We start from the raw sequence: 15,234 nt of genomic DNA on the forward strand, positions 1-15,234 counted from the left end.
AGCCTGCACTCTGTGCTCGCATCAATAATCAGGCTGGGCGTGATGACCTCCTGGCAGTCCATTCATCCCCTCCGGGCGTCACTGTAATAACGCCCGCAATTATGCCTCCACGCTCTCTGCCCGTGCGGGGCCGCAGGCCTGCTTCTGCCCCCACTTCCGTAGTATCGGGCGCAGGCCCACACCACCACACTCACCAGGGCCGCAGGGGGGAGACATCCTCTAGCCCCACGTCGTCCAGGCCGTGTCCTCCTTCCCGCTCCGTGCACCGCGAGGCTCCGTAGGCAGTTGGGACCCCCAGGTGTTCCACCGACCGACGTAGCACAGTCACCGCTCCGCTCTGTGCACCAGCCCTTCACGGACTTCAGGCTTCCACCATCCGGGAGCCGCATGGATGTCGCACCTCACTCCGCAGCATCGGCAGGCTCCACCGATCAGTAAGCCACCTCCCAGCCGCAGCTCCATTCGTGGTGGGTACCCGTCCCGGACCTCCCATCAGCCGCCATCTTAGCGCACCTGGCAGGGCTCCCCTCTCCGTACCAAGGCCACTCACGACGTGGCCCCACACCAGGTCCGCCATTCAACCCGCCAGGGCCGCCGGCAGCGCTCCGCTCCGCCCCCACTGCGTCCTCTTGTCCGATCCTCCGAGGGGTTTTGCCGCGGATTTCAGAGCGCTGGGCGGACTGGTCTATCAATGGCCACCGCCATTTTGTTGCTCGCCTCTCAGCTCCTCCGATGCTCCAAACGACCTCCTCGTCACCACGGAGTCCCCGATTGCAGCTCTGACGGTCACTGAAGCAACCCCAGGCATTCCGACGTATGATCAGGTACTGTGAGCCTAATTCAGGATGTTTAAACAGGATAACAGCCGGGATCTGGCGCGGAGCTATCAGCTCACGCCGCCTCTCCCATCGGCGCCTTAGCCACGCCCCCTTCTTTGCCATTTCATGACCTATTAATTATTCATGATATTCTTTTTTGCCCACATGATGTGAACCAGACAGATTATCATTTGAATGCACCCTATGTATCAACTTGTGTGTTGTTTTCTGTATCTTACTCGCTTATTTTGTATTTTTTTTTGTATGCCCCTTTAATCCTTAATAAAAATGATTTGAAATAAAAAAAAGTGAGGCAAAATCAGATACAATCTATAATTCTACACTCAAAGATAAAAACAAATGAAGCAAACTATCATCATATCGTCAGGCTCTCAAGTCCACTCGTAGACACATTTTTCCTTCTGATCCTCGTTTGGGCACTACAACCACTGGGGACACCCATGGAGTTGGTGCAGATGATTTCTCAATGATATCCACCATGAGTAGATCCAGTAATTCATCCTCTACTACTTTTTGAGATAAAATTGAACTTTCTGGTGATGTTGAGCCAAGGGTGGCACTTGTTCATTAATGTGTAGGTGAACGTTAAAGTGAGCCATTCTTCCCAGGACCCCTGAAAAGTTTTGGAAACTGGTTTATGTCTGGTTCATCAACTACCCAATACAGTATTTCCACAAATTTCAGGCATTCTGCAGTAGGCAGACTGAGGAGACAATCTGCTGCTTCAGGCCCATGAATGATGTGAATTTGAGCTTGTACAGTTCTGATCTTGTAGGTGCGGGGCATTTGAAATTTTCCAAGGCATAGTAATGGTTCTTTAGACCCCCGCCGCTGCTCCCCTGCGGCCTGGCCCTGTTCCTCGTACCCGATCCCCATTCGCCGCCCCGCTCCCGCCTCCCAGCTGCTCCTCCCTCCTCCCGCCTCCCCCACTCTCCATTTATGGCAGAGTCCGCGCGGGCGCGCAGCTTTCATGCGCAGCGGGTGCGCCGATTGTGCGCCAAAGGCAAGCCCGTCTGCGCCCGTCCGCGCCTGGACCGCGCCCAGCGCCAGAACCCCTGGCCCCCGCAGATGCCAGCCCACCCGCCGGACTTACGACGCCGCCACCCTCAATGCACTCAACACAGGCCGGATCCCCGGCTGCCACCGAGCTACTCCAAGACGCACCCACGGACCCTTCACCTGCCAATCCTGCAAGTTCTCCTGCATCCGGACCTGCACCGCACCCGCCAAGCCGAGCACCAGCAGCAACCACCTGAAGTGCATCCTGCTCAACACCCGCTCCATCCACAGACACGCCGTTGAACTCTGGAACCTGCTCGACATCACATCTCCAGACGTCGCCTTCCTCACGGAAACCTGGATGAACGCCTCCTCAGCGCCCGACATCGCCATCGCCATCCTGGACGGATACAAGATCACCCGGAGGGACCGCATCAACCAGACAGGAGGAGGCATCGCCATCGTCCACAAGAACACCATCCGCATCACGACCAACTCCGACGACACCCTCACAGCCGCCGAACATCTTCACTTCCAGATACACACCGACCCCAAGACCACACTCAGAGGCACCCTCATCTACAGACCCCCAGGACCCCGCACACAATTCAGCGAAGACATCGCAGACTTCATCAGCCCACACGCTCTTCCCTCCGCTGACTACATCCTCCTAGGGAACCTCAACTTCCACCTAGAGAACAACAACGACAACAACACCACCACCCTGCTGGACAACCTCGCCAACCTCGGACTCAAGCAACTAGTGAACACCCCCACCCACTACGCCGGACACACGCTTGAGCCAGTCTTTTCCTCCAGCAAGTACATCTCCTTCAGCCACTCCACCGGACTCCACTGGACAGACCACAGCTGCGTCAATTTCACATTCAGAAGGACCACGACTCACCACCACCCGCAACAGGTTCCCCGCAGGAGCTGGAACAGGATCACCACCGACCAGCTCACCACATCACTGAGCCAGAACCCTCCCGCCAGCTCGACGGACCCCAACCAAGCAGCCAACAACCTCACACAGTGGATCACCAACTGCGCTGACGACCTCGCACCTCTGTAAAACCATCCCAGCAGGCCCGGCAGCAAGAAAGCCTCCTGGTTCAACGACGACCTCAAGAACTCCAAAAAGAACTGCCGCACCGCCAAGAACGCCTGGCGAAAAAACCCGACTACAGACAACATGACCGCCCTCAAGCACGCAACCCGTAAACACCACCAGCTGATCCACACCACCAAGAAGACAGCATTCAAGGAACGACTAGACAACAACGCACACAACAGCAAGAAACTCTTCAGCATCGTGAAAGAGCTCTCCAACCCCAGCGCCGGAAACAACGACATCACTCCCTCACAAGACCTCTGCGACTCACTCGCCTCGTTCTTCCACAGCAAGATCGCCGACATACACAACAGCTTCGGCGCACAGACCACGCACCCAACCACTGAACCGACGCCCCCACCACCACCCTCCGCGCCTGGACCCCGGTCAGCACCAAAGACACCATACACACGATGAACACCATCCACTCCAGATCACCAACCGACCCATGCCCCCACAACGTCTTCAACAAGGCCGACTCCGTCATCGCACCCCAACTCCGGGACATTATCAACTGCTCCTTCAACACCGCCACCTTCCCGGAGAGCTGGAAGCATGCCGAACTCAGCGCCCTCCTGAAGAAGCCATCAGCAGACCCCACCGACCTCAAGAACTACCGCCCCATCTCGCTCCTCCCGTTTCCTGCCAAAGTCATCGAGAAGACCGTTAACAGACAGCTTGCCGCCTTCCTCGAGACAAACGAATCCCTCGACCACTCGCAGTCCGGCTTCCGAGCCAACCACAGCACCGAAACCGCCCTCATCGCAGCCACTGACGACATCTGAGCCCTGCTCGACAACGGGGAAACAGCGGCCCTCATCCTCCTGGACCTCTCCGCAGCGTTCGATACTGTCTGCCACCGCACCCTAGTGCAGCACCTCAGCAACGTCGAAATCCAAGAGAAGGCACTAGAGTGGATCATCTCATTCCTCACCGGGAGAACCCAGAGAGTCCGCCTCCCCCCGTTCAGATCAGAGGCCACCGAAGTCATCTGCGGCGTACCACAAGGATCATCACTCAGCCCCACCCTCTTCAACGTCTACATGAGCCCCCTCGCAGCCATCGCACGCCAACACAACCTCAACATCATCTCCTACGCCGACGACACCCAGCTGATCCTCTCCCTCACCAAAGACCCAGCCACCGCCAGACCCAACCTACACGAAGGGATGAAAGACGTAGCCGAGTGGATGACAAACAGCCGCCTGAAACTGAACTCGGACAAGACGGAGGTCCTCATCCTTGGATCATCACCCTCTGCCTGGGACGACTCCTGGTGGCCCCCTGCCCTGGGCAGTGCACCCAAACCAACGGACCGCGCACGCAACCTGGGCTTCATCCTGGACTCCTCCCTTTCGATGACCAGACAAGTCAACGCCGTCTCATCATCATGTTTCAACATCCTACGCATGCTCCGAAAGATCTTCCGATGGATCCCCATAGAAACAAGGAAGTCGGTCACCCAGGCACTCGTCACCAGCCGACTGGACTACGGAAACACCCTCTACACCGGAACCACAGCCAAACTACAAAAAGACTCCAACGCATCCAGAACGCCTCCGCACGACTCATCCTGGACATCCCCCGACACAGCCACATCTCCGGACACCTGAGAGACCTGCACTGGCTCTCGGTCAGCAAGAGAATCACGTTCCGACTCCTCACCCACGCACACAAGGCCCTCCACGACCTGGGCCCCAGGTACCTCAACAACCGCCTGACCTTCTACACTCCCACCCGCCAGCTACGATCGACCAGCCACGCCATCGCCACTGTTCCACGCATTCTAAGAGCCACCATGGGAGGAAGATACTTCTCCTACCTGGCAGCCAAGACTTGGAACTCCCTCCCCATCCACCTCCGCCTGACCCAAGACCACCTCTCCTTCAGGAAGCAACTCAAGACCTGGCTATTCGAGCAGTAGCAGACTCCCAGAGGTGTGGGCACAGGTGCATGAGCCCTGTGCCCCTACAGTACCCAGGGCCATTCCCGGGCACTGTAAGTGCTGTGCTGCTATTCAGAGTATATGGTGCTGGGAGGTTGTCACTACGAACTCCACAGCACCTTGATGGCTTCACTGAAGACGGAGAAGTTTGGTATCAAACTTCTCAGTACATTAAACCCACACTGATGCCAGTGTGGGATTTAATGCAAAATGCACGACAGAGGGCAACTTAGAGCTGTCCCCTAATCCTAACCTACAATCCACGTCTTGTCTGGGAGGCTGCCTGTTAGATCTGGGGGTCTCTAATTGGCAGAGGTAAGTACCTTAGACCAAGTAGGGACCCTTGCTTCTAGTCAGGGTGAAGAAGTACACAAAGTAGATAACCCCTGCTCACCCTCTAGGTAGCTTGGCTTGATCAGATAGGCTTATACCCTAGGCAATGTGTATAATAAATGCACTTAACACAAACAATGATCCCCCATCCACCACAAACTGAGACCACACAGGTAAGTATATTTATAAAAATATAGCTTTATCTATTTGCAGCAATTAAAAATCAACAATGCACAATGGTTGCTTCTTTGAAGAAAGGTTGCACTTAATCTTGATGGTTGCGCTTGTAATTAGGAAGTTCTTATGTAAAAATCAGTCTCAAGTCTCTTAGATCAGTGGTAAATAATAATGCTACTGACTTATTTCAAATTAGCTCTTAAAACGAGTGATGAAATCAATGCCAGCGTGTAATTCACTAAACTGATGAGCCCTTCAATTCCCTGGGCCCGAGCAAGGCAAACGCGTGCCTCGCTGTTGGTTAATCAGGCACCACTGTGCCAAACAGAACAGACTCTCTCCCCGCCTCGGCCGGTCCCAGCAGCCCTCCTCCCGCTCTCAGATCCTCGGGGAGCGGCGGGGAGCTAACTCGGCGATCCTGCGCAGGGACAGCAGGCCAGGGGCAGAGAGTACTCACGTCGCTCCCTCAGCGAGGTCGGGTCAGTCTTCCCCGGCTTCGGCGGCTTCCTCAGAGGTCCCGGGTATGGGGACCAATCGCTGCGCGGCTCGGTAGACGAGCCCCTCGATGACGACGCACAGCTTCCAGGAATATGCCACTCACAGCACGGCTCCTGGACCAGGCCCCTGTGACGTGTGGCACTTGCAGGGCGACTCAGCCAATCAGAGCGCGGCTCTCGGGGCAGGCCTACGGCAAAGGCCAATCAGAGCGCGGCTCTTCTCATGGCTCGGCCAATCAGGTCGCGGCCTCTTCTTGTTCTTCTCCGCAGCTCTTGGGAACCACTCGGATCAGTTTCAGGCCCCTGGGCCGCGGCGGTGAATTGCGGGCAGATGAATTTAACGTGCCCAGGGACAGAAGGGCGATCTGAGTATCGCGAATCCTCAATAAGGATTCCTTTGTCCTGGGGATGCCTTCGGGCTCACTGCCACCACTTCCCACGTGCCGATGAGCACGTCGATACCACGGCACAGCAGCAGGTGGGCAGGCGATGCTCAGCGCGGCACTCTCAAGCCAAACAGAGGGCAGCCAGCGCTCCACACGGGCAGATGATCGACGGTCTAGGCAAACAGCTCACGTTCTCTGCAGCACACAGCAGAGCTTTGCAGTCTTTGGTAACCTTTCTGTCCCTGAGTTACTAAACAGGAGGCCAGCTCTTCTCAGGCCCTTGGAGATCCAGTTAAAAGACACAGCACACAGCAAAGTCTTTGTAGGTCAAGCAGGCAGGGTCATAGCACACATCAAAGTCCCTCCTCTCCTCAGCTTCAGTGGGTCAGCAGAACAGGTCAGCCCTTAGAGCACACAGCAAGGCAATCTTCCTTCAGTTCTCCAGCAGTCCTTCTTCCAGCAGAGGTTCCTCTTGATTGTGGAATCTGATTTTCTGTTGTCAGGGGTCCTTCTCTTATACCCCAAAAAGTCTTTGAATTCTTTGTGCAAGTGGGCCCTGAGCCCGGTCTAAACCAGTTCTGGGTGTTGCTGGAGCCCTTGGGCTTCCTGGCTTCCTTCTTTCTTTCAATATCAGGGACAGAGGTGACAGTCGCCCAGCGGGAGGTGGGGCCAGCATTGTGGTCAGGCAGGCACAGCCCTAGTCACTCCCAGGTGCTATCTCCTCCCACTTCCTTGGCAGCAGATGCAGCCTTTCATCCACGGGCTGACTCAGACAACCTCCTTGGGGCTCTGCAGCCCCTGTCACCCTCAAACCAGACAGTCAATCCACAAGCAGTCCCAGGCACACAGAAAGGTTAGACAAGAGAACAGCCACTTTCTAAAAGTACTATTCTCAAACACAGAATTTAAAAACAACCTTTCCTAAAAGATGTGTTATTAAATTCTGAGTTCAGGGATATCAATCACTTATGTCCCATCTTGTTCCTATGGGAAGATAGGCTGGTATCCATTGGGACCAGCCTCCCCCATGTTAATCTATGGAGAAAGATAACCTTGCAGCAGTGAGCACACAAAATGGTTGCTGCACACTACAAGAGCATGTTACCTGCACTAGTACATGCTCTGCCTTACCCATACACTGCACCCTGCCCAGGGGGGTACCTTGAGCCTTCCATAGGGGTGACTGATGTGCACAGACAGGGAAGGGTTAGGCCCAGCCAGTGGGGACACTGGCCAGGCGGACATGGCAGTCCACTGACTGCACACAGGCACTGCGCTGGCAGGCCTGAGACACCATTTTAGGGCTACTTATGTGGGTGGCGCAATCTGTGCTGCAGGCCCACTAGTAGCATCTGTCATCACCAGCCCTGGCACACACAGTGCACTTTACTAGGGACTTCATGGTGATACAAATATGCCAATCAGGTTTACCCAATCAATATGACAATTTACATAGGGAGCACTTACACTCTGGCACTGATCAGCAGTGGCAAAGTGCCCAAAGCATCTAAACCAGCAAAAACGAAATCCAGCACAGCATCAAAAATACAGGCGGCAGAGGCAAAAAGATGGGGGAAAACCACGCCAAGGGTGTCAGGTCTAACACGTGTCCCCTCCAGCTGAAAGTGGGAAGAACTACCCAACCTCTTGGGAGTCCTCATCACTAAGGCGGAAGAATCTGGACAGACCTTCAGCATTGGCGTGTTCTGTACCAGGGCGGTGCTCCACCGTAAAGTCCATCCCCTGTAGGGAAATGGACCACCTCAACAGTTTTGGATTCTAACTCCTCATCTGCATTAACCATCTGAGGGGCCTGTGGTCGGTCTGAACACGGAAGTGAGTCCCAAACAGGTAGGGCCTCAGCTTCTTCAGAGCCCAGACCACAGCGAAAGCTTCCCTTTCAATCGCACTCCATCTCTGTTCCCTGGGGAGTAGCCTCCTACTAATGAAAGCCACTGGTTGGTCTCCGCCCTCATCGTTGATTTGTGAGAGTACTGCTCCCACGCCTTGCTCTGAAGCGTCCGTTTGCACAATGAACTCACTGGAAAAGTCAGGTGCCTTAAGCACCGGTGCTGTGCACATGGCAGTTTTGAGGGCATCAAAAGCAGTTTGACAGGCCTCGGTCCAATTCACTTTCCTGGGCTGATTTCTAGATGTCAGTTCTGTCAAAGGGGCCACAATGGTGCCATAACCTTTGACAAACCGTCTGTAATACCCGGTGAGACCTAGAAAAGCTCTCACCTCAGTCTGGGTCTTGGGGGGTTCCCAAGCCAGAATGGTATCAATCTTTGCTTGTGGGGGCGCCACCTGGCCACTTCCCACCTGGTGTCCCAAGTACACCACTGATCCCTGCCCTATCTGGCACTTACTGGCCTTGATAGTGAGGCCTGCCTTCTGCAGAGCCTTCAGGACTTCGCAGAGGTGTGCGGGTGTTCCTCCCAAGTGGAGCTGAACACAGCAATGTCATCCAGGTATCCTGCGCTGAATTCCTCCAGCCCTGCTAATACCTGGTTGACCAGTCTCTGGAAGGTGGCAGGGGCATTTTTCAACCCAAAGGGCATGACACGAAAATGGAAGTGCTCCTCTGGTGTTGAAAATGCAGACCTTTCCTTGGCCCCCTCAGTTAAGGCAATCTGCCAGTACCTTGAAGTCAAATCAAAGGTGCTCAGGTACTGGGCAGCTCCCAACCGATCCACAAGCTCATCAGCTCTGGGGATGGGGTGCGCGTCAGTCTTGGTGACCGCATTGAGCCCACGGTAGTCCACGCAGAAACGGAGTTCTGGGGGGCCACCAGGCGTAGCAGCTTTCTTAGGCACTAAGACCACTGGGCTAGCCCAGGGGCTGCTGGAGGGCTCAATTACCCCTAGCGCCAACATCTTGGAAACTTCTTCCTTGATGCTAGCTCTGACCTTGTCAGCCACCCTGTAAAACTTCTGTTTCACAGGCAGACTATCTCCAGTGTCCACATCGTGGACGCACCAGTTGGTGACACCTGGGGTCAGGGAAAACAGGGGGGCGAACTGACTCAAGACTTGGAGACAGTCCTTCTGCTGCTCTGGGGTCAGGGTGGGTGAGAGTATCACACCATCCACTGACCCATCTTGCTCTTTTCTTGCCAGGAGGTCAGGGAGAGGATCACTATCCTCCTCCCCTCCAGCATCTGTAGCCATGAGCATAGTCACTTCAGACCTCTCAAAGTGGGGTTTGAGGCGGTTCACATGCAACACTCTCAGGGGCTGCCTGGGAGCCTTCAGGTTAACCAAGTAGGTAACCTTGCTCTTGCGCTCCACCACCTCATATGGCCCGGTCCACTTGTCACGGAGCGCACAAGGCTCCACCGCCGCCATCACCCACACTTTCTGACCAGGGTGGAACTCAACCAGAGAGGTGTTCTGGTAATACCATCTTTTCATTTCTTCCTGGCTAGCCTCCAGGTTCTCTTGAGCGAGCTTCCTGAAGCGCTTGGTCTGGTTGCGGATGGCCAGCACATAGCTGAACACATCCTGAGGGGTTTTCCCACTGGATTTCTCCCACCCCTCCTTCACCAGAGTGAGAGGCCCTCTGACAGGGTGGCCATACAGCAACTCAAAGGGACTGAACCCTAAGGATTTCTGAGGCACCTCCCTGTAGGCAAACAATAGGCATGGTAACAAGACATCCCACGTCTGCCTAATGGGCTCCTCTAGGCCCATAATCATGCCCTTCAGGGTGCGGTTGAATCTTTCAACCAACCCATTTCCTTGAGGGTGGTAAGGAGTGGTGAACTTATATGTCACCCCACACTCCTCCCACAGAGACTTCATGTACCTAGAGATGAAGTTTGTACCCCTGTCAGAGACCACCTCTCTGGGGAACCCCACACGGGAAAAGATCCCCATTAAGGCATGGCCCACCACGGGGGCTGTGACTGTCCTGGGAGGGACTGCTTCCGGGTACCGGGTGGCATGGTCAACCAAGACCAGGATAAACCTGTTGCCCAAGGCTGTCTTGGGGCCCAGGGGGCCCACGATGTCAATGCCCACCCGCTCAAAAGGGGTGCTCACCACAGGAAAGGGTTGGAGGGGTGCCACGCGCTTCCCTCCGCTCCTGCCACTGGCCTGACAAGTTTGGCAAGACTTACAAAAGGCAGCGACGTGCTTCTTCATCTGGGGCCAGTAGAAGTGGGTGACAAGCCTGTGATAGGTCTTGTCTTGCCCCAGATGTCCTGCGAGAGGCACGTCATGAGCCAGACCCAGTAGGAAGTTCCTGAAGCGCTCGGGTACCACCAGCACACGGGCTGCACCGGGCTCAGCGAACTTAGGCTCACTATAAAATAAGTAATCCTCCGAGTAAATCAAATGTTCCTTGGACCCCAGGCCTGCTGCCTGGTCTGCAGCCTGTTGCCGCACACCAATGAGGGAAGGACACTCCTTCTGAGCCTGGCAGAATTCCTCCCTGGAGGGACCACCATCTTGCTGCCACTGGGACAGCTCAGGCAATTCCCCCAGTTCGGCCACCTGTTCCCCTGTAGGTTCCAAGGCATCCCCTCAGGTTCTGCTTCCTCCTGGACCATGGTAATGGTGGGGGCTGGTTTCCCGCGCCCTCTACCCCTTCCTCTCTTGGCAGTTCCCTGGGCCATTGTTCCAGGCTCCAGTTCTGCTAATCCACCCTTACTGGCTGCCATTGCACGTGTGGTCACACAGATCCACGCAGGCAAGCCCAACATTTCCAAATGAGTTCTGTGCTCCACATCTTTCCATGGAGAGCTCTCCAGGTCATTACCTAATAGACAATCTACAGGCAAGGCATCACCTAAAACAACTTCCAAAATACCGGAGACTCCTCCCCATTCAAATGGAACACGTGCCAACTTGCTACGACTGAGAGACTGAGCTCTTGAGGCGGAAGCCGAGAGCAAGGGAAACGCTTTGTTTTTAAGTAAATCCGAATTTGTGTTGTGCTGAATACTGTGACTGCTGCAACTTTTAAAGACCAATTTTAAAACGTGTAACTTTATAAATACTGTGTTCCACTAAATCCTACCTACTGCCTCCTGGCTGATTGACCCCCTCGCGCAGCCGAGTCAGGCGCTGACGCGGGTTGAGGACAGCCGCCGTGAACCCCCGGGCAACGCCCACTGAGTTAGGCCACGCCCCCTGCCCGCGCTACAAAAACGCGCGCTTTCTCACCAGCGCTTGCTAGAGACTGAGCTCTTGAGGCGGAAGCCGAGAGCAAGGGAAACGCTTTGTTTTTAAGTAAATCCGAATTTGTGTTGTGCTGAATACTGTGACTGCTGCAACTTTTAAAGACCAATTTTAATACGTGTAACTTTATAAATACTGTGTTCCACTAAATCCTACCTACTGCCTCCTGGCTGATTGACCCCCTCGCGCAGCCGAGTCAGGCGCTGACGCGGGTTGAGGACAGCCGCCGTGAACCCCCGGGCAACGCCCACTGAGTTAGGCCACGCCCCCTGCCCGCGCTACAAAAACGCGCGCTTTCTCACCAGCGCTTGCTAGAGACTGAGCTCTTGAGGCGGAAGCCGAGAGCAAGGGAAACGCTTTGTTTTTAAGTAAATCCGAATTTGTGTTGTGCTGAATACTGTGACTGCTGCAACTTTTAAAGACCAATTTTAAAACGTGTAACTTTATAAATACTGTGTTCCACTAAATCCTACCTACTGCCTCCTGGCTGATTGACCCCCTCGCGCAGCCGAGTCAGGCGCTGACGCGGGTTGAGGACAGCCGCCGTGAACCCCCGGGCAACGCCCACTGAGTTAGGCCACGCCCCCTGCCCGCGCTACAAAAACGCGCGCTTTCTCACCAGCGCTTGCTAGAGACTGAGCTCTTGAGGCGGAAGCCGAGAGCAAGGGAAACGCTTTGTTTTTAAGTAAATCCGAATTTGTGTTGTGCTGAATACTGTGACTGCTGCAACTTTTAAAGACCAATTTTAATACGTGTAACTTTATAAATACTGTGTTCCACTAAATCCTACCTACTGCCTCCTGGCTGATTGACCCCCTCGCGCAGCCGAGTCAGGCGCTGACGCGGGTTGAGGACAGCCGCCGTGAACCCCCGGGCAACGCCCACTGAGTTAGGCCACGCCCCCTGCCCGCGCTACAAAAACGCGCGCTTTCTCACCAGCGCTTGCTAGAGACTGAGCTCTTGAGGCGGAAGCCGAGAGCAAGGGAAACGCTTTGTTTTTAAGTAAATCCGAATTTGTGTTGTGCTGAATACTGTGACTGCTGCAACTTTTAAAGACCAATTTTAATACGTGTAACTTTATAAATACTGTGTTCCACTAAATCCTACCTACTGCCTCCTGGCTGATTGACCCCCTCGCGCAGCCGAGTCAGGCGCTGACGCGGGTTGAGGACAGCCGCCGTGAACCCCCGGGCAACGCCCACTGAGTTAGGCCACGCCCCCTGCCCGCGCTACAAAAACGCGCGCTTTCTCACCAGCGCTTGCTAGAGACTGAGCTCTTGAGGCGGAAGCCGAGAGCAAGGGAAACGCTTTGTTTTTAAGTAAATCCGAATTTGTGTTGTGCTGAATACTGTGACTGCTGCAACTTTTAAAGACCAATTTTAATACGTGTAACTTTATAAATACTGTGTTCCACTAAATCCTACCTACTGCCTCCTGGCTGATTGACCCCCTCGCGCAGCCGAGTCAGGCGCTGACGCGGGTTGAGGACAGCCGCCGTGAACCCCCGGGCAACGCCCACTGAGTTAGGCCACACCCCCCTACCTACCACATTTAAGAATGTGTTGCTTCCGGAGGCGCAGCGGACGGGCGCAGCGGGCGCGCCGGCGGGGCGCCGAAGGCGCGCCAAAGGCAAGCCCGTCTGCGCCCGTCCGCGACCTGACGGGACCAGGGGCCACAACCCCTGCCCCTCACACTACCCAGGTCAGGACCTATAGCTCGGACGCTCTAATAGAGTTAATGCCCTCCACCATGGGGCAATGCCTGCCTTCCTTCTTCCCAGACGATCTTCCCAGGCAATGCCCTGCCTGCAAACACTCCTTCGATACCATCGAGCCGCCAGCCACGTCCCAGGAATACCAGATGTACTTGCTAAATTGCCGATCGCTCCCACGGCACACCGCACAAATATACCTACTACTAGAAAACTATAATCCAGACGTGCTCTTTCTGACTGAGACATGGCTCCAGCCCCACTCTAACCCAGACATAGTCTCTGCCCTACCCCCCGGGTTCCAAATCTATAGAATAGACCGGACCAAGGGAAGAGGTGGAGGCCTGGCCATTATCTTAAAAGATAAGTACTGTTGCCGTACCTCTATCGAAGCTATACCGGAATGTGAGAGCCTAGCTTTCAGCATAGACCTCTCTGCAAACAGCTCCTTCTCTGGTACTCTGATTTACCGTCCCCCAGACCCAGGGAAGCTGTTCCAAAAATCTCTCCCAGACGTCATCGCGAACCGACTCCTATCCTCAGCTAATTACACGGTTCTAGGAGATCTCAACTTACACTTCAACTCCCCTACAGACCTCGTTGCCAGGGAACTGACAGAGGACCTTGAAGCATTACAACTGATCCAGTTGGTCAGATCTCCCACTCATGAAAAAGGGAACTTATTGGATCCTATTTTTAGTAACTGCACTAAAATGACGGTTGGGCAACCCGTCTGCCTCCCATGGTCAGACCACTTTCTTGTTCCACTCACCTGGTCGACCGCTAAGCCTCCCCCATCGACCCCTCAGCCCATAACTAAGAGAATCTGGAAAAAACTTCCCATAGAGTCTTGGACAACTAACCTTGAAGGATCCTGTCCACCTCCTTGCTTAAACCCCAACCAAGCAAATAACAACTACGAGGGCTGGATCAGGGAATCACTGGACGCGATCCTCCCGTTACGGAAATCTACTCCTAAGAGGTCAAATAAATCTGCCCCCTGGTTCTCAGATTCCTTGAGAGACCTTAAACGCCTCTGCAGGAAAAAAGAGAGAGCCTGGCGAATGCACTATCTCTCAGAAAATAAAACCCAATACAGGGAGGCTATTAAGAATTACAGAAATGGGGTTAGGATGGCTCAGGCCTCCTACTTTGCAGACCAAATAATGGCAGCAAAATCAAAACCCAAGGAAATTTTCCACTTGGTAAAAAAATGCATCACCGTCAATACCGCTCCCCCAGTCCCTAAAACTCTAGATCAATGCAATGAACTTGCAGACTTTTTTCATAATAAAGTCACCCAGATTTACTCCGCATTCCCGGCAACTACCAATAATTCAACAACACCCAATTTGATCTTCTCAAGCAACCTCCTCCCCCCAGGACAGCCTACGCTGGACCACTTTTCCCCATTAAATCTGGAAACACTGCAACAACTAGCATGTCAAGTCAAATCCGGCTCTCCCCTTGACCCTGCCCCACCAGAAATTTTGCTTCAGGCAAGCCGTACCATCCTCCCAGTAGTACTAGAGCTTCTCAATTCATCGATATCCTCCTGCTCAGTACCCACTGGCTGGAAGAGAGCGATGGTACGGGCTCTGCTGAAAAAACCTACCCTAAACCCAGAAGATCACTCCAGCTACCGCCCAATCTCATTACTTCCTTGGGTAAGCAAGGTGCTGGAGAAGCACATAAATACGCAGCTGATACAATTCCTGGAAAGCCATGCGCTCCTTGACCCATCCCAGACAGGTTTCAGGCCAAAACATGGTACCGAGACCGCATTGTTGGCAGTTGTCGAGGAATCCCGAAGGATACTGGATCAGGGAGGATCAGTGGCAGTGATCCTCCTTGATCTAAGTGCGGCCTTCGACACTGTCAACCATGCCACTCTGCTGAACCGTCTGCACAACATCGGGGTCGGAGGCAATGCCTTAAAATGGCTTGAATCGTTCCTGTTCAACAGATCCTTCCAGATCTTCGACGGGGACACAATATCAGCCAGTAAACCCCTGAATTGTGGAGTACCACAGGGCTCTTCATTGAGCCC

This window comes from Lissotriton vulgaris, chromosome 10, assembly GCF_964263255.1.
Source record: "Lissotriton vulgaris chromosome 10, aLisVul1.2, whole genome shotgun sequence".
NCBI lineage: Eukaryota > Metazoa > Chordata > Amphibia > Caudata > Salamandridae > Lissotriton > Lissotriton vulgaris.